The sequence below is a fragment of the Triturus cristatus genome, chromosome 10 (assembly GCF_964204655.1).
Source record: "Triturus cristatus chromosome 10, aTriCri1.1, whole genome shotgun sequence".
NCBI lineage: Eukaryota > Metazoa > Chordata > Amphibia > Caudata > Salamandridae > Triturus > Triturus cristatus.
In genome coordinates, this window is record NC_140593.1 from 7,849,185 (window position 1) to 7,862,393 (window position 13,209).

Consider the following 13,209-nt stretch of genomic DNA (forward strand, 5'->3'; position numbering starts at 1 on the left):
GAGTAACTTCCTGTGGCAATGTCTATTCCCACCCACACAAAGTAACTCCGACAGTTCAACTTGACCTTCAATACCTACTTTGAAAACAGATTTCATTAAACCCTCACTCACTTCTGCAAAAGAAATTTATCAACTGCAGATAGCACGAACTTCAAGTAAAATACAGTCCCTTTTAAATACGAACCTCCCATTACACTTTGTGAATTGTTACACAATTTTCAACACATCTGACACTCAAGATCTGTCATATTTTTTTTAACACTGTCTCCTCCGGTCTTTTCACAGGCTTTCAAACTCTTTTTGGTATAATATCAGACTTCATTAATTCGACCATTTCTGGAATAACAGGAACAGTGCCCATAATTCTCGCTCTGTTTGCGGCCATCCCACTACTATTTTTGCTTGTAAAAAAAGGCTGCGCTCCCTGTGGTAACAATCATGTCCGACAGAATACGCGAAGCTACATCAATACCGTGAAAAAAGGGAACAACTTTTTGGCTGCCTGCCTCTATCTATCATCGGAGTCAGCTACAACATGACATTTATTTACACATATGCAATCTGCTTGCAACCATCTTTTTATTATAAAACTTGCCCATTCGACTGGCGAATGAATCTATGCCTTGCCAACATCCCAACAATCGCTCCCGATATTCAGCAGGTAATGGAGTATCTTGAAAACCATGAACTTGATTGTTCGGGCAGTGGAGCAATGGCGGATGCAACGCAAAAAGGTATCCTGGCAAAATGGGATTTCTGTGCAGCCGCGAAAGATCCCCTGCAACGTGCAACCTTTGACAACATCGCAAATTGCCTGCCAATTCAAATTGCTGCTCCAACATTCGAGGAACATTACTGTCCCTTCGAGGATATGAATTGGATCGCTTCGCTTTTCTCACACGACAGCAACAATCTTGGAACATTACGCATCTCAAGCCGCTGAAGAACTTCCGGACTGCAATCTCCAAGACTTGTAAAAAATTCACGTTATCCTTGGATTGATTTTTTTTTTCCAACTTTTTTTCACTTTTTCCTATACATATTTTTAATACACTTCAATTGAACTATTTTCATATAATAACTTTCTAAGTATACTCAGGCATTTGAACTCTGTTTTCATTATTGCCACTTAAGTCTCCAGCCTAACCAGGGATAGGTGATGTATGGCCTATGCATATACGCTATTTACTTACTAAATTAGCTTAAACCCGACATCCATTTTGAAACCATGTCTATTCTTTGTGCACACGTCTCTCTGCCTGCCTGTTATCCACGAAGCCCTTTCACACAAATTAGGTCATCCTCAGCCTCTGCTCACAATCTAGCGATCAAGATAAAAAAACACGACATTGTTTAGGAACTAGTTTGCACAGTCTGGCAATCGTATCCTACCTTTATTTTCATTATAGAATTTACTCATTCATGTCTAAAAGCTATTGTTTGTCACATGGAACTGTAACATGTAATGTGCAATTCACTGATGCAGCATCTTGGGTTTCAATACAGCAGAAGCGGTTGGAGTTTGCCTCAGCTCGATGCCTTAGCTCTTGCACAAGAATGTTTTTTTGAAAGGGCTGAAGACAATAATGTATGGTTTGACGAGAATGGTACCGAATGTGCTTCTGAGAAGCGAAATGTTTGTGTTCCTCCTCAAAGTACCGATGTGACTAGAACTATTACCAATTCCGACACGCACCAGATTGAATCTACTGTAGAAGCGATTGCTGACTGTTCTGCTGTTGAAAATTTTGTGTTACAAAAAAGGAGTACCAGGGTACCTAAGAAGTTTGATGATTACATTTTGGAATATTTTTTTTTTTCTTTCTTAAAGGATACATGTGGTAATCGTATCCTACCTTTATTTTCATTATAGAATTTAGAGTCATTTATGTCTAATAGGTATTGTTTATGTCACATGGAACTGTAAATTGTAATGTGGAATTCACTGATGCAGGAGCTTAGGTTTGAATATAGCAGAAGCGGTTGGAGTTTGCCTCAGCTGGATGCATTAGCTCTTGCACCAGTGGGTCCATTTATGGCACTTAAATAAAGACACTTTTTATATAATTTGCAGACTCCATCGCTTTATTACACACAGCCACTTTCTTAGACACACCTGATTTCACCATTTGTCTTTTGTGGCATTGCAACATTCTGAATTATATTCTTCACGATAATTTCTTTATTCCTGCTTGCTAAAACACTGCATTCGAGTCTTCACACTGGTAGGGGTGAGTAGTTCGCTTCCCACTCCCTGTATAGTATAAACGCATACTAACACTACTTACACAGGTATGCTACAGCAGCCAGTATCCTACAACGCCCACAGCAATCAGCTCACGGCTTAGGCTCACGGTTTGATCCCCGAGTCTTCAGACCGGTGGGAGTGAGTAGTTTGCTTCCCACTCCCGCTATAGTCTAAAAGCATACTAACACTTGCACAGCTATGCTACAGTGCCCAGAGCACATCAGTTTACAGCAATCAACTCACGGTTTAGGCGCACTGTTTCATCCCCGAGTGTACCGGCACCTCGCCTCAGCATCATCTCACTCTGGGCAAAACAGCACTTTCACACCGGTAGGGGTGAATACTTCGCTTCACACTCTCTGTATAGCACACCCTAACCACCCCACAGAGCTCACAGCGCTCCTACCCTCCTCTTTCCTACTTTTTTCACCCTTTTTTCCCTTACTCGCTTCAACAGAATCACAAAATGGCTGCCAACACTTCCTAGTTGCAACCGTTCGCAGCCAATAACTAGCAAGCTCGTGCTCGTAACGCCTCAGCCAATCAGATGGCAGAATTCCCAAATATCGATATCTGTAAATTTTGATGTTTCTCCAAAACTACTGAACGGATTTACACCAAATAAACAAAAGAATGCTTTCTAGACCAAGACCCTTCTCCCTGCCAAATAGGGATAACTCCGTTCACCCGTTGTCCCCTAGGTGACCTCTGGATTGAAGAGGAATGAATTTCCCAACTTAAAACGCGCCACAGGGCGTGTTTGCACAGTATCACCTCAGGCCCCGCCCCCTACCTTCACCACTTTGCAAACACGCTCCGTGGCGGGATGCGCGGACCCTACGCGCATCCCGCGATTTTTTAAAATTTGTATTTTTATTTTTTGGCCTTGGGGGACCCCCTGAGCAGGCGTAGGGGGTCAGGGTGTTTCTACCCTGCCCCCTTTTCGCGTTTTGCAATGTTTTTTTGGAGCTATATATATATACATATATATAATCTACTGGCGGTCAAAACTAATGGGGCGCTCCGCTCAGCTCCTACCCTGAAAGTCTCGGGGTGATTCGTCAAGCGGGTCCGAGAAAAAAGGGGGTCCCAAAGCGCGTTTTCCCCATGAATTTTCCCATAGGACCTTTAGTCGAAGGTACAGCTCGAACAGCTGAACAGAATTACTTGAAATTTGGCAGAGAGGTAGTCCTCAGGTCAGGCATCTGCCTTTTGCATATATGGAGTCAATCTGTTCAGTAGTTCCTGAGAAAATTGCAGTTAAATGTACATAAATATCTATAGGCGCGCACCGTGCGCGTACGGTGCGCGCACCCTGACGTGCGCGAGCGTAATTCTGATTGGTGGTTACATGTCAGTCAACGTTCGAATTGGTCGAAATCAGGAAGTGTCGGCCGCCATTTTGTTTGTTTTGTGTGCGACAGGGAAAAAGGAAGGTGCGAACGTGAAAAGGGGGCAGGGTAGAGAGTTTCTGACCCCCTAGCCTTTGTCAGGGGGTCCCTGAAGGACCCCGGAGGCTGAAAAAATAATTCAAATTTTTTTTTAAAAACGCGGGGTGCACGCACAGTGGAAAACATTTTTTAAAAAAAACTTTTTAAATGAGCCATTCCATATTACAGGATACAGTCAATCTATAACTATATACATAGGTAGTTTATTGTAAAATAAATATATAAAAATATAATAATACATACATAACTTAGCATTTAAAAAAACCGTACAAATTCACTTATAAAACCATAGGTTTCACACACGTTATAGTTAGGAATTAGCATTTAAAAAACCTTACAAATTCACTTAAAAAACCATAGGTTTCACACATGTTATAGTTAGCTGGACATTTCACTCGTAAAAAAACAATGAAATTCCCCGTTATAGTTAGTTCAGATAACTATAACTCGCGCGTCCACCACTCTATCACAAGGATGATCTCATGAGTGATGCCACTGACCATGTCATGAGTGGTGTAATATGTGACGTCATCAGCAGTGGATTGCGGGCGCGCGAGTTATAGTTATCTGAACTAACTATAACGGGGGAATTTCATTGGTTTTTTACGAGTGAAATGTCCAGCTAACTATAACATGTGTGAAACCTATGGTTTTTTAAGTGAATATATATATATTCGAATCACCCCGAGACTTTCAGGGTAGGAGCTGAGCGGAGCGCCCCATTAGTTTTGAAAATTTCGCGAGGATTCGTCAACCGGTGCCAAAGTTATTCAAAATAGAAATTTCCGATTTCCTATGGTCGTAACTATAACTATCTACTGGCGACCGCCAGTAGATAATATATATATATATATATATATATATATATATATATATATATATATATATATATATATATATATATATTACCTACTGGCGGTCGCCAGTTGGTAGTTATAGTTAGGACCACGTTTCCATAGGAAAACCTCAACATTCTATTTTGAATAACTTTGGCGCCGGTCGACGAATCCTCGCGAATTTCTCAAAATAGGTGCGGCGCTACGCTCCGCTCCTACCCTGAAAGTCTCGGGGGGATCCGTCAAGCGGGGGCTGAGATAAAAGGGGGGTCCCAAAACGCGTTTTTCCCATGCATTTTTCCATAGGACCTTTAGAACGAGCTACAGCCCGAACGGCTGAACAGAATTACTCAAAATTTGGCAGAGAGGTAGTCCCTAGGTCAAGGAAGTGCCTTTTGTAGGTTTGGTGTAAATCTGTTCAGTAGATTCTGAGAAAATAGCCTTTGAATCAATATATATATCTGTAAGCGCGCAGCGTGCGCGCTGGGTGCGCGCACCTTGCCGTGCGCGAGCGCAATTCTGATTGGTTGTTAGATCTTAGTAAACATTCGAATCGGTGGAAGTCAGGAAGCGGCGGCCGCCATTTTGTCTATCGCATAAAGAGGGGGTGATAAACAAAGGGGGAGCACTTGAAAAGGGGGCAGAGTGGGTAGAAATAGACCCAGTAGGCATTGTAAGGGGGTCAAAGTAGGACCTTGTAGGGCAAAAAAAAAGAATAATATTTTGTAAAAAAATATCACCGAGTGCGCGCACCTTGCGCGCACCCGGAGAAAAAAAAAAAAAAAAAGAAATTTAAAAAAAATTGCATTTAAGTGTTTAGATATAAGGTGGCTCTAAAAAGAGCCCTTGTGTTTATTGTTTGTTTTTCGGTACCTACAAGTAAGTACCGACGCAGAGTCTGAGGTTCAAGAGGAAGACTCTGTTCCCTTCATCATTGAAGTGCACACCATCTCCTCTATAAATGTCTTGCATGTCGTAACGCAAGTTGTTGTGGTAAATGGAACCCATACCATAGTCTGAGGAAAGCAGAAATAGATTTGTTGACGTGCTTCCTTGCTTTGTCAATCTGCGGACAAAATTGGTTGGACCAGTTCCACTTTTGCCTTTGGCATATGTTAGAATATACAAAGGCAGTTTGTGGAAAAAGCGACATCAATTGCACAAAGGTGTCCTTAATAAGCATTTCCAAACCTACCCCAGTTAAAGTGCCTAGGTCATTACCACCACAGTGCACAATAATAAGGTTAGGCTGTGGGAGATGTTGAAAGGTTTTCACCAAAGGCATTAATTGGTGCCACTTTAACCCTCTCTGACCAATCCACTTGATGTCTACATTTGGCAAAGCAAGGTCTCTCACCATACCTCTTTTCTCTGCAAATTTTTCACTCCAGAAGACATAGCTGTGTCCTACAATCCACACTGTGAACATCTTCAAAGGAGATCTGGATGCACTCAGGAGGTGTAATTCAGTAGAATGGTAAAAAGAAATGAAAGACAGTTTGGAAATGGAGGCATACATATTTTTTATTAAAAAAAAAAGAACTGATTGGCTGTTTCATACCATTCTACACTAAAAACTAGGCTGTATGTGTAAAATAATAGAAGCATGTTTTGTATTGGTTCAGAAAAATGTGTTACCAAAGAACAGTACTATGGATTTGCTGTAAGGTTTGAAAAGTCAAGCACTCTTGCTCTGTGGAATTGAAACATTGTGTGGCGAACTTCTGACCTAACTCCACACAGCAGTGTTCCATGAGCTGTTGCTATGGTAGCAGGCAGAAGTCAAGTTGGGGGAAGGGAACTAGGCAGAAGTGAAGTAGGGGGAAGGGTACTTTTGGAAAAGGGTTGGTTTTCAAGCAATAGAAATGTGTGATTACATTTGAAAAAAAGGGGGAAGCAGTGAGATTTGAAATTAACATGTATATGTGTGGAAAAATAGAGGGAAAGATTGCCATTATCTGGTTCTGCTGAGTGGAGAGAGGTGTAGAGAACAGAGGTCCTGGCTCTGATAATGTGCTGTGGGGTTTTGAGGTTTCAGTCTGTAATGCAAATACATTCAGCATCACTAAGGCTGGTTGCCTTTGCTGGAGTGTAGGCAGTCACCCAGCATACACATGGTTTGTGGTCTGAAAAAGCAGTCTGGACATGTGCATTTAAAAAAATCTGAAAAGTGGATTCATAATGTGTCAGTCTGTAAAAGTGATTTTCACTTGCCAACAAAAAAGAGCAGTAAGTGTGCATTCAAATTGGCAAAGATTTTTCGTTTTGTGACTAATTTGAAAACATGACTCTGTGTGCAAATAGGAATTACAGGAAGAGATTTGTTGCGTTTTGCTCTGGTGATTTCACAGTTGCATTAGTAGGAAAAAGGGGGAGTCTCTCAAAAAAAAAAAAACCTTGGGTGCGCGCAGGGTGCGCGCACCTCAAAAAAATTTCAAAAAATGTTTTCAAAAAAAAAATTTGTTTTGTTACGTTTATAAGTGGCTCTTAAAAGAGCCCTTGAGTTAATGGAGGGAAACAGGAAGAGAAAAACGCAAAAAAAGAAAAAACATCTATGGCCTAGTGCATGAATGCGCATCAAATTTTCTCTGAAGGAGATCAAGACTGGTCTCCCCCACAGAAAAAAGAGAACCGCAATCAGTGCACCGTGTAGACAACCTCGCCAAACAAGGTGGACCAACAAGAGGTAAAGAAACAGGTGAAGGCACCATCGCAGCTGAAGTGCTCCCCTGAGCTGCCGAAGATGTGCTCGGCTGAGCTGCTGCTGATGTCGTCGGCTGAGCAGGTGGAGGGTTTTCTCCAGAAGCTCGACGATAAGATACTGGGTGCATTTTGTAAACATGTCTCAACATAGTGTGAATGCTAAAAGAATATTTCTTGTTAGGATTCCCACGAGATAAGACTTTTTTACAAAGTACACATGTAACTTTTGGTGCATTTACCTTTTTCTCATTCTTGGGAAAAGTAAAAAACTGCCATACAAAGCTGTCTTTCTGCTTCCTGTTCCTCTGCCTCTCAAGAGTGTCCTGCTCACTGTCTGAAGTAGGTTGCTGTTCAGCCATTGTCTCTCAACAACAGAATAGCTCCTTCTCCAAAGGAATCAGAACTAATAATGAGGGGAGTAGGTGTGGTTTGGGAAGAATCTGGAACAGAAAGTACTTCAAACCAATCATAAGTGATGATTCTTGATCACATGACTTGCCATGAGGGGATTGGGTGTGGTATTGAAACAATTAGAAACTGAAAGTAATGAAAACCAATAAGAAATGTTGTTTTATTATGTATAAACCCGAGGTGCGCGCACTGCGCAAGCTCCGTGCGCGCACCCCGTGATGACGTATGCACGAACGCGTAAACGCGCAGGTGCATACGTCATATACGCGCACCTAGCGCGCATACGTTTAACACGCGTATACGCGACCGTTATTGCGCGTAATTTTAGCGTATGCGGAAGTAAACCGCGTCGAGGGCGTAGGACGCATGCGTACGTACGTACGCATACGTACTGGGTGCGCGCTCCCAGCGCGCACCAATAAGTATATTTGCGTACGTAAATAACGTACGCCGGAATTCATAAAAAACATACGAAATAGTACTAGGTGCGCGCTCAGAGCGCGCACCCCAAGAATTTATAAATAAAAAAAAAAAAAAAAAAAAAAAAAAAAAAAAAAGAGGACATTAAATAATTAAAAAAATAATAAAAAAAAAATATCCAAATTGAATTATTTAAAAAAATAATTTATAAAAAAATACAGATAATATATAAATGAATATAAAGTAATTTTATTTAAATAAAAAAAATATCTTACATTAAAAATACATAACTTAGCATATAAAAAACCATACAAATTCTCAGAAAAAAACATAGGTTTCAAAAACGAAATATTTAGGGATTAGCATTTAAAAAACCTTGCAAATTCACTGAAAAAACCATAGGTTTCACACAGGTTATAGTTAGGAATTAGCATTTAAAAAACCTTGCAAATTCACTGAAAAAACCATGGGTTTCACACACGTTATAGTTAGGAATTAGCATTTAAAAAACCTTAGAAATTCAGTGAAAAAACCATAGGTTTCACACATGTTATAGTTAGCTGGACATTTTACTCGTAAAAAACCAATGAAATTGCCCCGTTATAGTTAGTTCAGCTAACTATAACTCGCGCGCCCGCAATGCACTGCTGATGACGTCACATATTACATCACTCATGACATGGTCAGTGACATCACTCATGACATCACTGATGACATCTCAAATGACATCACTGATGACACCATCCAGTGAATGTGTGTTTTTCTGAAAATTAAATATGTTTTATATATGTATATCTCAAGGTCGATGGAAGAATAAATGGGTATATTACTGTCTAAATGGATGATTTCTTTTTGAAAAATTGATTGTGTAACTGACTGATTAAGTGTATCATAGTGAATACATAGCTTAGTGAGTAATGTTTAAATATATAAATATCTGTATCAGTCTCTCACTTTGTGTTTAAGTGGCTGCATGGGTTGGTGAGTAGCTACATGGGTGTCTATATAGGATATTAGTTGCTTTTTTGAGTATCAGTCTGAGTGTCTGCATGGTTCGCTGGGGGGTATTACGTAGTGCATAGGTGCATGAATGATTGACTCACTGTTTGTATGTGTTGATCAGAGCATGTGTGCAGGACTGCATGGGTGGATGAGTGTGTGTATGGGTGTGTTAGTGAGTGAATGTCAGGTACCTTAGCAGATCTTGCCGATTCCACAGGAGCAGATGCTTGATCTCCACTCCACCACTCCGCTACTGCGAGCCAGGCTCACAAGCAGCAAAGCGGGGGAAAGGGGAATTGGACAGAAAAGAGAGACAACACTGCGTCTTCTTCTTGGACTGGATTCATAAACTTCTTCCTCACGATTCCTGCAATGAGAGTTATTCAGAAACAATCCTACACTTGACTACACTAAAAGGGGTATGGTACTTATTCACACACTATACCTGTCCTGACACAGTGGGTAGCTGCTCTCTGACTCATTGGGCTGTTGCCTTTTAAGGAGTTGAGGGGTTGATCTGTTGACATGTAATGACTCCTGCAAAAATGAAGAACATGTAAACCTTGTTACCTTTTCCCTCACTCCCTACCCTTCACCTTGTCTACCGTTACCTGTCTAGCCCCCTCAGTAGTGTCTTGTCCTTTCATAGGTTTGTGAATATTCTCTTACTTGGTTGACTTCTCTCCGTCTCATTGGATTCAGAGAGTGCAGATGAGCTCGTTGTCTACTGCCTATTTCTATATATATATATATATATACAAATACCAATGCGTTTGCTTGGGTTGAAATTAAAGTCTTTCTCAAGAAAAAGAAACTCTTCTGTCTTCTTCTCTCACTTGTAGCTGAATTTCAGAACTTGCGGCTGATACTGCTATTGAAGCGAAATCATATAGTTCTGTGAACTCTCTCTCTCTATTCACGATGCTCTCTCTCTCTCTCTCTCTCAAGCTAAAGTCTGTGAGTTCTTTAGTCTCTTTACAACTGTTACTGGTAACCCTCCATGAAGCGCTGGCAAATCCACGAAAATTAGAAGAAAATGGGACTTACTTTACTTCTGCAAGTTCACAGGACAGCCTCTACCTTACTCGCTGTAGATGCGCTGTAAGTCTTCGTTGAATTCGGAATGCTTGCCAATCTCCAGAAGTCTCTGCAAGCCTTGTCTTCTACAAGGAGCTGGAATACACCACTAGGAAATCCCCTGACTCGGAATTGCATGCGGGACAAAGGTAACGGAACATGAAAAGACTACTCTATCTTCAGGGAGTGTCTTTGACTGGAATTCTTCGACGAGAAGCGCGGAGCTCAGGAGAACGCCGCCTTCACAGAAATTCCGACGGTTGAAGGGCGCCACGCTCTGGAAGCGCGCGCGCCTCATCAACCAGAAAAGCTGTACCGCTGCCAGCGCAAGTCAGGGAAACCAATTGCTAACCTGCCAGCGGCCATCTTGGGGGGGAAAGGGGGAAACAGAACTACACTCTCAAGGAACGTAGGAAAGCGGAGAGTGATCTGACTGAAACACTTCTTCGCCTACCCACCAAGCGCATAAACTGGCTCCTGGGTAGTATGCTCAGCTTTGGGAACCTAACCTTCCCTACCCCAGACCTGACAGTGAATGACTGTCTCAATAGTGTCTTTATGAGTATCTACATATGTTTTAAACTAGTATATGTGACTATTGGTGTATATAAGTGAGTATATGTGAGAGTGAGAGATTGAAAGAGTTCCTGTATGAATAAGTATGTGTTTCTATAAGTGATTGATTAAAAGACTAAGTATGTGTAAGTTTCCGTAGAAGTGTGGTGGTGTGTGTATAACTGTATATGCAAGTAAATGTATGTTTGATTCTTTATTAGCATGAGTGACTATGTGTGTGAGTAACTCTATGGATGAGTGGCATTGTGTAACAGGATGTATAGGTGTATGAGTACATATGATGAGTTATTACATGTATGAGTGACTGTATAGGACTGTTGGTGAATGAGTGGATGTGTATGTGGATCTTAGAATTACTGAAGAGGTTGTTGTAACTGGTATTGGTATGTCCATTGTTTTGAAAAGTTTAGTCTCTATTTTTGAATGTGTGTATCAAAGGTTATATTAGGGTGAGAGGAGGTCTGCCACTCTATCACAAGGATGATGTCATCAGTGATGTCATCAGTGATGTCATTTGAGATGTCATCAGTGATGTCATGAGTGATGTCACTGACCATGTCATGAGTGATGTAATATGTGACGTCATCAGCAGTGCATTGCGGGCGCGCGAGTTATAGTTAGCTGAACTAACTATAACGGGGCAATTTCATTGGTTTTTTACGAGTAAAATGTCCAGCTAACTATAACATGTGTGAAACCTATGGTTTTTTCACTGAATTTCTAAGGTTTTTTAAATGCTAATTCCTAACTATAACGTGTGTGAAACCCATGGTTTTTTCAGTGAATATATATATATATATATATACATGCATAGGACATCTCGATTGCAACTTATAACAATGGTATTTGATCAATATGTCATTATTGAGAATGTTGCAATATGTATTCAATTTGCCCAAATTGCAAACATTTTAATTATTTATTAATGTGTTTTAACATTTGTTTAGACACAAAATGTTTTTCCTGTAGGCATTGTTTATTTATATATCTATTTAGGCACTTGCACTTTAAAACACTTGATAAAGCGTGGTTGAAATCAAAGTTGAAAAAAACAAGAAGGGAAAAAAAAGAAAAAAAGGAAAAAAAATGGTATAAAAAAAACCAACCACCTGACAGAGCTTGTCATGTGATCAAGGCCCTTCCAGGCTGAAACGCGTCATGGCTGTAGAGGTCGTGGGGATGAAAGAATAAAGAAGTTGCTGGATTACCTGGTGGTCTGTGCTTCGTTGATTGCAAAAGCTTGCATAAGCCTACGAAGTTCAAATGAATAAGGAAAGCCGGTTTCTGTCTGTTCCGGCTTAACACAGACCCCCCCGCCATATGTGGTGTCGCCATCAAAAGAGTCAGTACTTGTTCGCAAGGTTTCCAAGAATCCGGTAGGATTGATGCTGCGTCACCCCCCGAAGCACGAAGAATATGTCAGCAGAAGGCTATCTGAAAGCGGGAACAGCGGTACCAGATAGGCGGATACGCGTTCAATCTATGCGTTAGCTCTACCGGCAACCCTGAACCAGCTTAACGGATCAAAGTGCTGCATGTCAAAACAGTGGACTTCGGGAGTGGGGTAATTTCGCCTGTGTTGCATAAGAGGATCTATTTCAAGCTCCCCGCAATTGGCAGGTAACCGGCTCGCTCTATATGCTTTCCCAAACAACGACCATGACAGCTGACACGCTCCGAGAACGGGAGGTGGCGGCGGCCGATATGTTTGATGATGCTAAATGACCCACAGTGAACTTAACAACCCATAATGCACTGGTGGGGCCTCGCAATATCAGTTTAAAAGACGAATTCAAAATGTTAGAAAAATTAATGAAAAACGAACAAAAAAAGTGGTGGGAGGCCAAATCCCTTCAACGGTATGTGGACGTCGGCAGGGTACCCCGAGGCTTGAGGATTTTACTAGCACCAAGCTACGAGGACCCAGATAGAGATATGATGAGAGAGTGGGCTGAGGCCAACCTTGATTCTTCACGCCGACTCATGCTTATCTTAGTTAAATACGCGGAAAAAGACAGAGGCAAGTTATTGGAATAAATTGACAATTTGAATACAGAAATACAAGGCATGGGCTCAATTGAGGATATTACCAAACTACAAGACGAAATGAAAAAGCGCCTTAAAAGAGAGGAAGATATAATCAGGGAAAGGAAAGCTTACAAATTTCACAGAGACCGCACCGATTATGAGAGAGGTAGAATCTTCACTTTTTGCCAAAAAATATGATTCGTTAAAAGTCTCAAAATTCAAGGGTGGCCAGACTGATAAAAGAATTCCAACCACGGAACCCATTGTGGAGGGAATATCATCAAATTCTGAACTCAGTTCGGCGCCAGAAAGCGAGACGGAGATTGAATCACGCAATCAATTGCTGTGGCAGATGCCAGCATCTCTCTCGTTGGCAGATGAAGTGGATTTTTTAGTGGAAGAGCGCAGGCAAACCCTGCGCCCAAGACCACAATACAACAAAACATAAGAAGAATAA

The 13,209-nt window shown here is 41.2% G+C and overlaps 1 long non-coding RNA gene across 3 annotated transcripts in view; it reads left to right on the plus strand.

Moving 5' to 3' along the window:
- Nucleotides 1-13,209, plus strand: part of LOC146788716 (uncharacterized) — a 255,871-nt gene that overhangs the window by 22,357 nt on the left and 220,305 nt on the right. The window contains exon 3 of one of the 3 annotated variants that reach the window (XR_014969970.1): nucleotides 286-2,067. The exons of the other annotated variants lie outside the window; for them this stretch is intronic. This is a non-coding gene — a long non-coding RNA (uncharacterized LOC146788716). Of the gene's footprint in view, nucleotides 1-285; nucleotides 2,068-13,209 lie in introns of those variants that run through there. 3 annotated transcript variants of the gene reach the window in all.